The sequence below is a fragment of the Lithobates pipiens genome, unplaced genomic scaffold, assembly GCF_037356315.1.
Source record: "Lithobates pipiens isolate NorthernLeopardFrog02 unplaced genomic scaffold, aLitPip1_a1.2 Scaffold_25, whole genome shotgun sequence".
Taxonomy (NCBI): domain Eukaryota; kingdom Metazoa; phylum Chordata; class Amphibia; order Anura; family Ranidae; genus Lithobates; species Lithobates pipiens.
The window spans coordinates 110,882,272-110,897,867 of NW_027507787.1; the positions used below are offsets into that span (position 1 = coordinate 110,882,272).

At 45.1% G+C, this 15,596-nt stretch overlaps 1 long non-coding RNA gene across 1 annotated transcript in view; it reads right to left on the reverse strand.

Annotated features, from left to right (window-relative positions):
• Positions 1-13,627: 13,627 nt before the first annotated feature.
• LOC143930471 (uncharacterized) overlaps positions 13,628-15,596 on the reverse strand; it is a 48,798-nt gene continuing 46,829 nt past the window's right edge. Inside the window, exon 3 of the long non-coding RNA XR_013262777.1 lies at positions 13,628-13,852. This is a non-coding gene — a long non-coding RNA (uncharacterized LOC143930471). The remainder of the gene's footprint in view (positions 13,853-15,596) is intronic.

Consider the following 15,596-nt stretch of genomic DNA (forward strand, 5'->3'; position numbering starts at 1 on the left):
CAATGGATCCCAGATTGTTCATATTATGATGGCATTCTGAGGGAGGCTACCTTGTCCACCGCCCCAAAGACAATAGATTGGACAACAGAAAGGCTCCATGCTTTTCAGGCCTTGTTAAAAAGTCTGACTCAGGCCCCCGCCCTGGGATTGGTAGAATATGGCAAACCTTTTCAATTATACTGTGTGGTGTCGGGAAATTCTTTTGCTGCAGTTTTAACACAGCAACATGGAACCGGGTACCGACCAGTCTCCTATCTCTCAAAAAAGTTGCCTACCCAAGTACAAGGGATGCCATCTTGTCTACAAAACCTTGCTGCTTGTGCAATGGCAGTTCAAGAAGCTAACAAATCAGTATTAGGCCATGAGCTGACTCTCTACACTACTCATTCAGTGACTCACCTCCTGCAAAACATGAACACGCAGCATATGACAGCACAAAGGCTTAGTGGGTATGAGATCACACTTCTGAATACTGATAACCTCACCCTCAAACACGCACCACCAAGTAATCCCACTGTCCGCCTTTTGCATTCTTTGCTCAGGCTGCCACGAGACCCTGATCAGAAACACAATTGTGTTGAACAGGTTGCAGCAATAACCAGCCCTCGCCCAGATCTCACTGATATTCCCCTACCAGGAGTACAGGACGTCTTCGTAGACGGCAGCTGCTCCCGCCCCTCTGATGCAACATTCCTGACAGGGTACGCCATTGTCCAACTCCCTGATATGGTGTTGGAAGCAAAAGCTTTACCACCCTCCTCGGCACAGGTAGCAGAATTGGAGGCGCTCACAAGAGCTTGCATACTTTTCTCAGATCAGGAGGTAAACATCTACACAGATAGTAGGTACGCTTTTGGGGTCACGCATGACTATGGCGTAATATGGGCAAATAGAGGATTTAAAACTGCTGACAACAAGCCGATTGCTAACTCTACGCAAATTAAAGCACTCTTGCAAGCGATTCTTCTCCCAAAGCGGATAGCGGTCATCAAGGTAAAGGCACATTCATCAAATAACAGCAGAATTTCCAAAGGAAACGCGCTGGCAGACAGAGAAGCAAAAAAGGCCGCTGCCCTATACATTGGTCAGCCAGCCCCCACAACAATGTTCTTCAAAGAACATTTTACATCACCCAACTTTAAAACCATTGTGGCACAAATACAGGGATTAGCTACAAAGGAGGATGTTTCTTTTTGGGTCAAGGATGGCTTGACCAAGGACCAAGAAGGTCTTTGGTCAAAAGAGGGGAAGATATTGGGCATACCAGAATCAAGCAGTGTTCTCATACTTTCCTATCTCCATGGTCCAGGACATATAGGTACCACCGCCCTAACGAACATATACACAAAGTCTTTCTGTACAAACAACTTAAATAAACAGGCAAAACTCCTCACCAGCAGTTGTATGACCTGTGCACAAAACAATGTCCAAGGGAAACATCATGGATTACATGGCCACCTGCCCCCACCCCTAGGTCCCCTAACAGATTTACAAATAGACTTTACACACATGCCCAAACAAAAAGGCAATTTGAAATGCCTTTGCGTGATCGTATGCAGGTGGTCAGGCTGGGTTGAAGGTATTCCGTGTACAGGTGAGACTGCTAAAATTGCTGCCAAATTCATACTGAACCATTGGGTTTGTAGGTTTGGAATACCAACGGCCATATGGTCAGACAGAGGACCTGCCTTCAGCTCCTCTGTTACACAGACTTTAGCTAAGCTACTAGGCTTACAGTGGAAACTGCACATCCCTTACCACCCACAAAGTGCAGGGGTAGTGGAAAGAATGAACAGGAACATTAAAGACAAGTTAAAAAAGGCTACGGGGGGCACCATGAAAGGATGGTTGGATTACCTTCCTTCTGTCCTATTTCAGATCAGAACAACACCACATGCCAGAACAAAACTCTCGCCCTTTGAGATTTTGATGGGAGTTCCTGCAAACATAGAGCTGCCCCTCTTAGATCAAAACACTGACATTAACATCTATTCCCAACAGGAAATGTACGTGAAAAATCTGGTAAGTATGCTACAGGAAATGAACGAACAAGTCTCTGTCACCTTTTCTCCTATTTCCACAGAGCCGACACACCCCTTCATCCCAGGAGATCAAGTGCTAGTCAAGCAACTGGCCCACAAAAAGAGGATCGGAACCAATCTACTCTGGACCTTGGAAGATAGAGAAGGTTTCCAGAACTGCTGTACTGACCGATCTAGGAAACACCTGGATCCACGCCAGCCGGCTAAAGAAGTGTCCACAGCAACCCCAGACCCCAGACCCACCTCCAGCACCCCAGGACTCCTCTGACCAGGAACAGCAACCAGATTTGAAGGACGTTCAAGAAGGCATAAAGCAAATCTCTCTGAACGACAAGACAAATCCCTCACCCACAGGAAGAAACGAGTAACAGAACTTTGTACACAGTACCTGACAAAAATGATTTCCACTTTTGTGTCAGGAAAAACATTATGCTTCTGGACATGTCTGATTCTGATAGTATTCATACCCGTTTGGTTAATAGCAAATTGTGTGTACCATCCAGAAGATTCAGGGCTACTAGAAGGCATATGTGGGAAAGCACAGACAGCCAATGCCCCTAGTTTAAAATATAAAAGAAGTATACACCCCACTGAACCCCCTTCAGGTTTCACCGACAAAATGTTGTTGTTAAAGTTTAAGTACAGTTATGCACAAAAGTCTGGTTTTGAGAAATGTTGGATATGCAGCAAACTCCACCCTAGTACAGCCAGAATCCCATTAATGGCCATTCCCTTAAACATCACTCCTTTCCTGAATGGAACACCCCCTATTGTTCTTGCCAATGTCATAAGAAAAAGTCCCAACAAGCCCCTCAGTTTTCAAATCGTGGGTAGAAGCCATGCTCCAGATTGGTGTTTCATAATGGGAAACATTTCCAGGGGAGCTGAGGTGTGCAAATGGTCGAAACTTAATGTCTCCATGGCTTCCCTTACCGATAACTCATTTTTTCACACCACAGACCCTGTGATTAATGCTACCATCTATGACCTTTTTAATTCTAGCTCCCACTCCCCGGTCACACAGTTATTAGCTCTGCTGATGGCATCTGGACATTCAAAAGGCGCAAGGACCATTGTTAGTCAACGACCCTTAGCATTAGGCAACACAACCTACATCTGTTGTGGCAAGCTCTGTTACCCATGGATTCCTGAGGACCCCCAAGGGTGGTGTTATCTTGCTAAAATAGTCCCTATAATGGGAGTAGTGGGGGATAATGGACAAGGACACCTACTTAAAGCTAGTACCCACCCAAGATACCCTCTAAAACACCTTGTGAAAAGAGAAATGTTCCTAGAAAAAGATATGACCTGGGCCTGGTTTCCTTCCTGGACAGGATGGGGAATAGATTTGATGAAGAAACTAAACAACTACACTTCAATCATAGATGAGATCTTGGAAAAGGACTCTGATGACATCACAAAACTAAACCTAGAAACCAGAGCAATTAGAAAACAACTAGAGCTACATGACCTGGCTATAGAAAGCATGAGTGCAGCCCTCACTGGCCTCTGTGAAATTACTGAGGACTATGAATGCTGCACCTGGATACATAACACGAGTATCGAGATCCCTGATTACTATGACATAATTGCACAACACAGAAAAGAGGTAAACAAGCTACAACAGGATGCAAGGGACATTGGGAAAACATGGGACCCTTTCTCTACAGGGTTCAGTTTAGGAGGTCTCACTTCATGGTTGAAGAACACTGCAATGACTATTTTCACCATACTGCTTTTCATATTGTTCTTGTATGCATGCTTCATGTTACTCAAATGCCTCTGCAGGAAGGGTAGCGAAGCACATTCCGAAACCATGAAGCTGACTTCCATTTCCAGAGATCCCACGGTATGGTACGAGAATCAGGAACATGAGGCCGGAGGATATGAATCCTTGAGGCGTAACGAAAAGGTAGAGAATGACCATTTCGATGATATCGAATGGTCAAAGGGAGGATTGTAAGGAGATTCCATAATACATTGCATTATTGATTGTTGATTCTGATTATTGCTTTCACCCTGAAGATATAAGTTCAGGATTGCTTATCTGCTTAGTGATTGAAAGAAACTTTCTTGGTACATTTTAGAGAAGTTATCTCATGACAGTATTGCTTAATAACTGAATTATCTCATTGCCATGTCTATCTATTTCTGTTAAATGTCTTCATCTTAGGAAGCATCTGTTTGTGGTTTTCATCTCTGTACACTGTTACTGGGTATGAAAAGGCTAGATTTGGTTTTTAGGAAGTTGTGGCTGGCACATCATGGTCAGCAGACGGTAACAGAAAGTAAGGAATTATTGAACTGTAATAGTTTGAAATACAGAGGTTAAAATTAAGGTCACAAGACATTGACGAATAATATGCTAATGAACATTTATGTGTATCATTTTGATTGGCCCCCAAAATTGGGGCAGAGTTTTGTAAAAATAGTATAAAACAGCGAGTCCAGTATTAAAGAGTTGTAACCATTTCAGCATACCAATTGTGTCTGTATGAGTCATTGGTTATCCGCCGGCGAGGACCTCCACTGAGCCATCTCCAAGAGCCTAGGCCACAAGGAGAAGACGGGCAACCTAACAGATACTAACTCAGAGAGTCATATGGAGCTTGATTGACAAGCTCACATGTAACACTCCATACGTGACATAATGTGCTGTTCATATAATGTCATAACCATACATTTACATAATATGAACACATATTAGCAACTTTACATTAAGTAACTATGTACTAATATGTATTAACATGACTGAGACTTCTCTAAACTTATTTTAACAAGATATAATCCACAATGTATCATTGCTTTAGCTACGTAAACAAATGTCTATTTTTGTCTTCTCATGACATTCTGTACCAAGATACCATATATGTCATACTCAAATTGACTACATCAGAAACTTATTACTAACTCAGCTTTAGATGAGGATATGTTTCACTGAACACTTGATCAAGGTCATTCACACATACTATTTATTATTATGATTAATCATAAAACCAAATATGTTTTGCAAGCTTGCCATAAATATATTATAATACCTATAAATGCCGAATTATGAATTTGGAATAATATTCTAACAGGCTCCCAAACAAAATTGGTGTCCCTTTTTCCCCACAAATAGAGCTTTCTTTTGGTGGTGTTTGATCACCCCTGCGGTCTCTTTTTTGCGTTATAAACAAAACAAGAGCGACAATTTTGAAAAAACACATTATTTTTTACATTTTGCTATAATAAATAATGATTGGTTTGCGCAAAAGTTATAGCTTTTACAAAAAAGGAGATCGTTTTATGGCATTTTTATTAATCTTTTTTTTTTTTACTAGCAATGGCGGCAATCAGCGATTTTTATCATGACTGCGACACTCTGGCGGACACATCGGACATTTTTGACGCATTTTTGGGACCATTGTCATTTATACAGCAATCAGTGCTATACAAATGCACTGGTTCCTGTGTAAATGACACTGGCAGTGAAGGGATTAACCACTAGATGGCAGTGTAGGGGTTAAGTGTGTCCTGGGGTGCGTTTCTAACTGGGGGGGCGTGGCTGTGTGTGACACGTCACTGATCTCTGCTCCCGATGACAGGGAGCAGAAATCAGTGACACTCACACTAGGCAGAACAGGGAGATGCTTGTTCACATTAGCATCTCCCCGCTCTTCCTCCCCGTGAGACGATCGCGTGTATCCCCACAGTGTTCGAGTCCGCAGGACCTCCGACTCACGGAGGTCCCAACTGGCGCATGTACTCGAAGGCGACAAATTTAAAGGGACATACAGGTACGCCCATTTGCCTGTCTGTGCCGTTCTGCCAATGTACATCAGCGTGCGCTGGTCGGGAAGTGGTTAAACTGTGTGGTTAGGATGTAATGCCCTGTACACACCATAGTATTTTCCGACAACAAAATCCATATTTTTTTTTGCATACACACGGTCACACAAATCTTGTTGCAAATTCAGAAAAATCAAGAACACGGTGACGTACAACACATACGATGAGCCAAGAAAAATGTATTTCAATTGCCAGTGTGGCTCTTCTGCTTGATTTCCGAGCATGCGTTGAACTTTGTGCATCTGAATTGTGTACACATGATCGGAATTTACGACAACGGATTTTGTTGTTGGAAAATTTGAGATCCAGATCTCAAATTTTGCGTGTCAGAAATTCCGATGGAAAATGTCCAATGGAGCCTACACATAGTCGGAATTTCTGACAACAAGTTCCCATCGAACATTTTCCATGTGTACGGGGCATTAGAGTCCATAAAAGCAATTAATATGGTTGTCAGTTCATAGAGGAAATAAGTCCCTATAGCTATTCAACCAGTGGCGGCTGGTGCTCTATTTTTTGGAGGGGGCGCAAACAAAACTCCAACCAACCCCATACCCCCTCCGCGTCACTCGCTCGCAATAAGGCCTACAGACAGACAGACAGACAGACATACAGACATACAGATAGATATTGGGAGGGAAAGATAGATATTGGGTGGGATAGATCGACAGATAGATAGGTATTGGGTGGGAGAGATAAATAGACATTGGGTGGGATAGATAGATAGATAGATAGATAGACATTGGGTGGGAGATAGTTGAACAATGAACCATTTACTGCCTCTTTGTCCTGTTTTGTTCTGTTAAAGGAACAGATAAATTAATGCCTGAACGTTATTATGTGGAAAGCTAAATTTTATTTGTTCCACTGTGGGTAATAATCTCGGAACATAAATATAAAGGGAAGAGGAGATTGACCGGGATGGACGTGTGAGCTTGCTCCTCCTCGATCCGGGGGATTAGCTGCAGCTGTTTTCACTGCCTGGGGTGGAGCCATGCTTAGAGGACAGTGAGCTTCCAATGAGCTGATTCTAATAGCTCTCCCTGTGAGGCTATGTGTGTCATGGTTATGCAGTGATCTTCCTGTTTGCTTACCTCCCCTCATGTGTTCAGACTAAGAGGCCAGCCACTTCCACCTGGTGGTTTTTATAACCTCTCCTCTAAGCATGGCTCCACCCCAGGCCCTATCAGGGAACCTTTATTAACCTGTGCACTGCAAGCCAACAGTGTTGATTAACCATTGTGTATTCCTTTGTGCGTTCAGCTTCCTGTTTTCTGCCGTGTGCTCTTCTTTTGTTCCGTTACCGACTTTGGCGTGTCTTTGACTATCCCTGTTTGCCTGTGATCCTGACCTTTTGGCGTGTCCCTGTCTATTCCAGTCTGCTTGTGGCCCCGACCTTGGCTTTGTCCCTCACCATCCCTATCCTCCTGTTGCCTACTGTGGGTGTGAGCTGGGGGACCCTGGGGGTTGCGACCTGGAGCCAGTTGCAGCCAAGTCCATCCTCATCACTCGAGGCTCTGGTGAACACCTGCTGGCTCTTAGACTCCGCGCCCCAGGGACGCTCTAACCCCGGTGGGACCTGTCTCCCGTCCGCAGCAGTCATCCGTAGGGTCCACAACCTTGCGGTGCACTCCTGATTCCTACGGTGTGCATCTGTCACCTCACCTCAAGGTGACCTGACAGTTTGATCAGCCATGGACCCGGCTGACGTGCCGCTTCCTGTAGTTGATCCATTGCAGAGCTTAGTTCACAGACTTGAGACCCAAGAATCGCATCAGACCCAGGTGATGCGATTCCTTCAAGATCTGGCTTCCCGCTTCGAGCAGCTACAGGCTTCCTTGGGAACCCCAAACCTGCAGCCTTAGGTACAGTCAGCAGCTGCACCCATCGCACCAGTCGCATCCACGCATGCATTATTACTGCCAGCTCCGTACCGTTTCTCTGGGGACTCCAAGGCTTGCAGGGGGTTCCTTAGCCAGTGCACAATTTATTTTGAACTTCAGCCCCAAAACTTCCTGTCTGATCGGACAAAAGTAGCATATATCATATCCCTCCTGTCCGGCGAGGCGCTAGCTTGGACTGCCCCTCTGTGGGAACTGAATGATCCAGTGGTTTCCAGCCTGTCTGATTTCTTGAAACTTTTTTGGAATATCTTCGAGGAACCGGGGCGTGTCTCCTTCAGTTCCGTATCCTTACAGCTGAATTGAGCTGGAATAATGAGGCCCTAGGAGCAACCTTTTTACATGGCCTCTCTGATAGAGTGAAGGATGAATTGGCAGGAAGATCCCTTCCTGCTGATCTGGACAGTGTCATCACCTTGTGTAACCAGATCGATATTCGCTTTCAGGAGAGGGCCCTGGAAAAAAGACGCCAGCACTGCCCGTTCTTTAGGCACCCTGAGCCCCCAGTCCCTTTTCTTCGATCCGAGGAGCACCCCCTGCCTACCGAGGAACCTATGCAGTTGGGCTGGACTAAGTTATCTCCCGAAGAGCGTGCTAGGCGCAGAACTCTGGGCCTATGCCTCTATTGTGGGGCCAAAGGTCATTTCCGTGACACTTGTTCTCTTCATCTGGAAAAATGCCCAGGGCTAATACATCTGGAAGGTGGAGTATTAGACCCTGAAATATCACCTTCACCTTCTCGTCTTCTCCTTTCTGTGTTGCTTCATGTCGGTGCTTCCTCTCATTCGGTCTCAGCACATCTGGATTCCGGAGCCGCTGCCAATTTCATGGATTGGGAAACTGCATCCTCCATGAGACTTACCCTTTTGCCCCTTACAACACCATTGGTGGTCTTGGCGATTGATGGCACGGTTCTCCCAGGGGGCCCTATCCGCTTTCAGACTCTTCCTGTTAAGATGTCAGTAGGGACACTCCACCAGGAGTGGATATCCTTCCTTGTCTTACCTAAGGCTTCATCTCCTATCATATTAGGTCTTCCTTGGTTACGACTCCATTCTCCACACGTTGACTGGTCTGCTGGACAGATCCTGGCTTGGGGTCTCTTCTGTTCCTCTTCCTGCCTACTCAAGGGTACCCCAAAGGAGAAACTTCCTGTTACCACCATCCCAGTATCTTCTGCTCTTCCTGCTGTATATAGCGATCTCTGGGATGCGTCCTGCAATAGTCAGACTGATGCACTCTCTGGGTCATGTGGTACTCTGGATGAGGGGCCCACCTATGAACCTGAGTCGATCATTCACTTCAGTTCACATAACCATTTACCTTTGCCTGCCCCTAATCTCCCTTGGACGCACAGCCAGGCTAACTTGTCTGCAAGTTCCACAGTTGCTATGCCCTGTGATGCGATTGAGATGGTCGCTACACCTGATAATACTATTCAGTCTACCTCTGCACCAGTTATGCCAGTCCAGCCCATGCCCAATGAGCTTCCTGCTTCTTGTTCAGCACCTTCGGTGACCTGGCCTCACCCTACCGCTACTATATCCGTTCAAACCCGTTTAAGAGGCTCAATCCATCCTTTGGATAGAATAACTCATTCGGCCAGGAGGGGTTTTCAATCTTTTTCTCAGGGTTCTCTGTATTCTGTTGGTGTTGCAGCTATCCAGCTTGACTCTTGTGACATGTCACCTTCTAACCAACCTGACCCCAGGGATCCACTGACCTCTGCCCAGTCTGGTGGTCCTGTTATGGATGACCAGCTCATCTTTAAGGGTGTGGGGGACCCTGCTCAGACTCCTGATCTTCTCATGCCCTTACCCATTCCTAAAAAGCCTTTAGTCCTCAAGTTCTCTCGTCCTCTCCCTACCTCGGTTTCGGTCTCTGAGGATAATCTAAAATACGAGGTTAGTCAAGTTTTGGATTCCCATCTCCGTAAAGGCATTCTTCAGTACCTCGTACTTTGGAAAGGGTTGGGTCCTGAGGAGAGGTCTTGGATCACTGCATCTGAGGTCTTTGCTCCTCGTCTGTTGAGGAGGATCCATCTGGAGTTTCCCTTTAAGCCTGGACCCAGGAGGGGGAGGGGGAGGCCTTGTAAGAGGGAGGGTACTGTCATGGTTATGCAGTGATCTTCCTGTTTGCTTACCTACCCTCATGTGTTCAGACTAAGAGGCCAGCCACTTCCACCTGGTAGTTTTTATAACCTCTCCTCTAAGCATGGCTCCACCCCAGGCCCTATCAGGGAACCTTTATTAACCTGTGCACTGCAAGCCAACAGTGCTGATCAACCATTGTGTATTCCTTTGTGTGTTCAGCTTCCTGTTTCCTGCCGTGTGCTCTTCTGTTGTTCCGTTACCGACTTTGGCGTGTCTTTGATTATCCCTGTTTGCCTGTGATCCTGACCTTTTGGCGTGTCCCTGTCTATTCCAGTCTGCTTGTGGCCCCGACCTTGGCTTTGTCCCTCACCATCCCTATCCTCCTGTTGCCTACTGTAGGTGTGAGCTGGGGGACCCTGGGGGTCGCGACCTGGAGCCAGCTGCAGCCAAGTCCATCCTCACCACTCGAGGCTCTGGTGAACACCTGCTGGCTCTTAGACTTTGTGCCCCAGGGAATCTTACGCTCTAACCCCGGTGGGACCTGTCTCCCGTCCGGAGCAGTCAGCTGTAGGGTCCACAACCTTGCGGTGCACTCCTGATTCCTACGGTGTGCATCTGTCACCTCGCCTCAAGGTGACCTGACAATGTGCACTGTCTGACGACAAGCTTCCAGGAGTCCTGGACAAGCCGAGAGTACTTAGAGAAATTTTGTGAGCTCAACCAGGAAAGCTCGTATTGGGCTGGTGGTTGATAGAGAGGCTCTCCATGCTGTTCCGTTAGGGCACGGATTACGCCAATTCCCACCGAGACCTGCCGAGCTCCGCCGAAGGCCCACCGATGCTAAGCTAATGACCCAAAAAGCCTAGGCTACCCAGAGTGATTCCGGGAACCACCGAGGCATTCCGAGGCTGACAGCAAGGCTCTCCATGCTGCTCCGTTAGGGCACGGATTGAGCTGATTCCCGTTGAGTCCTGCCGAACTCCGCCGAAGGCATTCTGAGGTATTCCGTGGTACTCCAAGAACCACCGAGGCATTCTGAGGCACACTCCAAATTGCATCGAGCTACATGAAAAGCAGTGGTCTACGAGGATGAACAGGTCAGTAAAATTTAAGAAGAGTGATTACCAACTAAATCATAAAGTGAGAACATTTTGCAAAGGCCAAGACTGGTGAGCAGTGCGGGGGCTGAATATCTCCCCCCCCCCTTTTTTTCCTTTCCATTCACTTTTTTTTCATGTAAGAGTAATATTAAAAGGGCAACTATAAAGACTCTTGGGAAAGTCATTTCAAGTTGGATATGTAGTAGAAGGGATAAGTAGGGTGGAGAAAATATAGGAGTGATTCTGGGGTGATACTTTCCAATAATATGCCACCAAAAAATACCCAGAGGCAAAAAACTAAAAAGGGGTTCTACAGGGGGTACAACCAAAAATCCCCCTGAAGCCCAATCTGCACAAAAGGCAGATATTAAAGGATTTTTTAAACCTCCACAATCACCGTCCCAACAAGATGCTGGGATACAGGCCGAATTGACTTTTGTATCTCCGAGTCGTGATCTCGAACCTACAATAAGCATTAATTCCCTGGGGAATATGCAACATCCTGTAGAAGATACGGTAGAACCTCACACCGATGTACGTCGGCAGAATGGCACGGCTGGGCACAAGCACGTATCTGTACGTTGCTTTTTAAGTGCCCATCCTGTGCTCCGTGACCGTGGCCGTGGGACCAGCGGACCCGATCGCCACTGGTGTCCCACGATCGGGTCACAGAGTTGAAGAACGAGGAGAGGTCTGTGTAAACAAACCTCTCCCCGTGCTTCCCTGTGTGGCTGTCACCGATCGTCTCTTCCCTTTTATAGGGAAGGACGATCAGTGATGTCACATGCCAGGTTTTGCCCCCCTACAATAAAAAAAAAACACATAACGTCATACATAACACTACACTGCCCCCTAGTGGTTAACTCCTTCACTGCCAGTGTAATTTACACAGGAATCAGTGCATTTAAATAGAACTGATTGCTGTATAAATGACAATGGTCCCAAAAATGTGTCAAAAATGTCTGATGTGTGCGCCATAATGTTGCAGTCACAATAAAAATCGCTGATCGCCGCTATTACTAGTAAAAAAAAATATTAATAAAAATGCTATAAAACTATCCCCTATTTTGTAAACGCTATAACTCTTGTGCAAACCAATCAATAATCGCTAATTGTGTTGTTGTTTTTACCAAAAATATGTAGAAGAATACGTATTGGCCTAAACTGAGGAAAAAAAAAAAGTTTTTAGATATTTTTTGGGGATATTTATTATATTGCATTTTTTTTCCAAATTGTCGCTCTATTTTGGTTTATAGCACAAAAAATAAAAACTGCAGAGGTGATCAAATACCACCAAAAGAAATCCCTATTTGTGGGAAAAAAAGGACGCCGATTTTGTTTGGGAGCCACGTCGCACCACTGCGCAATTGTCAGTTAAAGCAACGCAGTGCCGAATCGCAAAAAGGGGCTTGGTCCTTTGGCTGCAAATTGGTCTAGGCTTAAGTGGTTAATATTGGAAAAAAAACTCAGGAACATGACCGTTATTTAAAATGTGTAACTGATGTAACAGATGAACTTGAAAATAGAAGCAGACGTAATAAATATAAGAATAAGAGGTCTACCAGAGACAATAAACATGGAAAATCTGAAACGGACTCTCCAGGGTATATTTAACACATTGCTAAGGTGCCCGGATTCGACAGAGATAGAAATTGATAGTGCACATAGAGCACAAGGCCCCAGAGACCGGGATCAGACGAAACCGAGAGATATAATATGTAGAATTAATTTTTTTCATATCAAAAGAGAATATTATAGCAGCAGCACGAACCCAGAAGAGCATTGAGTTCGATGGCGCCCAGCTTATGTTTTTTTCAAGACTTGTCTAAATATACATTGAGCAAGAGGAGAGCGGTTCAGCCATTATTGGAAGTGCTAAGAGAGAAGGGGATTTTCTATAAATGGGGATTCCCCTTTCAGATATTAGTCTTTCAGAGGGGACAAAACATTGTGTTTTGGGACATTGGGGATCTTTCTGATTTTTTAGGTCACCTTAAATTGCCCCCGATGGAGTTGCCAAAGTAGGCACAAGTTTGTCGGGATCTTCCTGGAGGGCAATACAGGAAGGGATTGAAGGGATGAAGGGAAGGGAGATAGGGATGAGGAGAGGTACATGAGGAAGAGAGAAGGAGGGTGCCCCCCCTTTTTTTTCTTCTTATGAATATTATATACACATTGCTCTAGGGGGTTTTATCATCTAATTAGGTATAAGCTTACTATTAATGTAACACAAGGTATGTACTAAAATATGTAATTAGTGAATTAATAACTTATATTATACCACACCAATGGGTCCACGGGGTATAATAAGGGAAGATTGAGGTGGGATGGGGTTCCCTTTTTTTTTTCTTTCCCCTTTTGAGGTATGGTAAACTAAATTTAAAATTTGGGAAATGAAAATACACATGGTGTGAAAACAGATTGACATGGTAAAAATATGAATAATATTGTAACACAGGAGGACCACTTGTTTAGAATATACAGTGGGGATCGAAAGTTTGGGCACCTCAGGTAAAAATGTGTATTAATCTGCATAACGAAGCCAAGGAAAGATGGAAAAATTTCTAAATGGCATCAAATTACAGATTAGATATTCTTATAATATGTCAAAAAAGTTAGATTTTATTTCCATCATTTACACTTTCAAAATTACAGTAAAACAAAAAAATGGCGTCTGCAAAAGTTTGGGCACCCTGTAGAATTTATAGCATGCACTGCCCCCTTTGCAAAGCTGAGACCTGCCAGTGTCATGGATTGTTCTCAATCATCGTCTGGGAAGATCAGGTGATGTCAATCTCAAAGGTTTTAAATGGCCAGACTCATCTGACCTTGCCCCAACAATCAGCACCATGGGTTCTTCTAAGCAGTTGTCTAGAAACCTGAAACTGAAAATAATTGACGGTCACAAAGCTGGAGAAGGTTATAAGAAGATAGCAAAGCATTTTCAGATGTCAATATCCTCTGTTTGGAATGTATTTAAGAAATGGCTGTCATCAAGAACAGTCGAAGTTAAAGCAAGATCTGGAAGACCAAGAAAAATATCAGACAGAACAGCTCGCAGGATTGTGAGAAAAGCAATTCAAAACCCACGTTTGAATTCACGATCCCTCCAGAAAGATCTGGCAGACACTGGAGTTGTGGTACACTATTCCACTATAAAGAGATACTTATACAAATATGGTCTTCATGGAAGAGTCATCAGAAGAAAACCTCTTCTACGTCCTCACCACAAAAATCAGCGTTTGAACTTTGCAAATGAACATATAGACAAGCCTGAGGCATTTTGGAAACAAGTTCTGTGGACCGATGAGGTTAAAATATAACTTTTTGGCCGGAATGAGCAAAGGTACGGTTGGAGAAGAAAGGGCACAGAATTTAATGAAAAGAACCTCTGTCCAACTGTTAAGTATGGGGGTGGATCAATCATGCTTTGGGGTTGTATTGCAGCCAGTGGCACAGGGAACATTTCACGAGTAGAAGGAAAAATGGATTCAATAAAATTTCAGCAAATTTTGGATGGTAACTTTATGCCATCTGTGAAAAAGCTGAAGTTAAAGAGATGATGGCTTCTACAAATGGATAATGATCCTAAACACACCTCAAAATCCACGGGGGATTACATCAAGAGGTGTAAACTGAAGGTTTTGCCATGGCCTTCACAATCTCCTGACCTTAACATTATTGAAAATCTATGGATAGACCTTAAAAGAGCAGTGCGTGACAGACAGCCCAGAAATCTCAAAGAACTGGAACACTTTTGTAAGGAAGAATGGGCAAAGATACCTCAAACAAGAATTGAAAGACTCTTGGCTGGCTACAAAAAGCATCTCTCTCTCTCTCTCTCTCTCTCTCTCTCTCTCTCTCTCGATATAAGGGGGAAACCCTTTATATCAGTGCCATTGTCATATTCACTCCCCCCCTTACATCAGTGACCCCCCTTCAGACTGGCCTGGTGGTGCTGTCACTTACGACCTCTCAGGTGTACCGTGCAGGGCTCAGTCAGTTGGCTGCAGCTTGGTGGCTCTGGTTTTAATCTATAGTCTCCTCTCCACAGTCCACACAAGTCTGACTTCTCCCATGACCCCCATGCTGGCGGCGCTCCCACTCTTGACTCCTCTACAGACTCCCTCAGAGACTACATACATGATAACAGGAGATGGTCATAAACTGCAGACATAATACCAGAGATGGTCGGAGACTGCAGACATGATACAAGAACTCAATTCAGCCTCACCAGTACCCATTAAATGCAGCCTCACTGTGCCCATCAATGCAGCTTCACTGTGCTTATCAAATGCAGTCTCACTGTGCCCATGAATGTGGCCTCACTGTGCCCACCATTGCAGCCTCACTGTGCCCACCATTGCAGCCTCACTTTGTCCACCATTGCAGCCTCACTTTGCCCATTAAATGCAGCTTTACTGTGCCGTGAATGCAGTCTCTCTGTGCCCATAAATGCACGCAACCTGGCAGGCCCCAGCAAAAAAGGGGGAAGAGAGAGCGCCCCCCTCCTGAACCGTACCAGGCCACATGCCCTCAACATTGGGAGGATGCTTTGGTGGTCTGTGACCTCTCAAAGCACCATGTCCCCATGTTGATGGGAACAAGTGTCTCATCCCCACAACCCTG